Source organism: Natator depressus, chromosome 6 (genome assembly GCF_965152275.1).
Source record: "Natator depressus isolate rNatDep1 chromosome 6, rNatDep2.hap1, whole genome shotgun sequence".
In the NCBI taxonomy this organism is placed as follows: domain Eukaryota; kingdom Metazoa; phylum Chordata; order Testudines; family Cheloniidae; genus Natator; species Natator depressus.
The window spans coordinates 21,187,076-21,188,106 of NC_134239.1; positions in this window are offsets into that span (position 1 = coordinate 21,187,076).

A 1,031-nucleotide genomic window follows, 5' to 3' on the forward strand; every position below is an offset into this window, starting at 1 on the left:
CAGTCACCAGCCTGACAGCTCCCAAGAGCTATGTCTCTCAAGGCACACAGGCTGGGATACAATTTCTGTAATGTGTTATACTGACACTGCTATGCCTAATGCATATTCAGGGGAGGTTTCAGCCCCTTTTCCTTATTTGTAGTTCCTCACCCTAATAATGGTGAGGTGCCCTTCCCCCACAAGTTATTAATCCTTTTACCTCAAGCTTATTAGCATACACATCAGTTATTTACCATGGCATCCTTGTGGTCAGATGTCTGCTGATGTCCGAACTAAAATATCCCAAGTTGCTATAAACTAGCATCTTGTGGTTACCTATCAGCCATTTGCAACACTTGTGATTATTACAGCACACTAAATAAAGCCTTGTGCCATCTTGTGACTTAAGGTCATTGTTAGTTTACTTACTTATGCTAATTTATTGAGCAATTACTCCTATTCAGATAATAGGCCTTATGCTATCTGCTTCAGTTATTCTGATAAGTCTAGGCCTATGGGTCTCTTGCTTTTGTGCTGTCAGTTCCTTGTTCCTTTATTCTTTACTTACTATGTAACTACCATTACTGCATGGCTATATACTGACTACAAGGCTGATATGTTTGTAGTGGAAGCTGATGCACCCATTGACTCTAGGGCAGGGAGAATCCTGTCCATTAAAATTAAGAATGGAAGAACATGAGGGCCGGAGAGTATACCAGATCCAAACACTGCTGTTCCAATACCAGATTGTTGGCAACTCTAAAAGTCGGCACCGCTTTCTCCTCGAGGATATTCCCCTCCCCCACCCAAATTATTCCACCTTTAATCACTGGGCATGTTAATTTCTGCGGTATCACATCAGATAAACCCCCTCTTTGGCTCATTAGGTTCCATACACACAATAGCCACGCATTCTGCCAGATCATTGTTAGAACGATGGGAAAGTTACAAGCTAAAGCAGCAAAGAGCGGGGAACGGCAGCTGAGTCCCAAACACCTGCAATACCTCCAGACAAACCCATCCTCTGCCCTGTGCACGTGAAGGACTGGCCC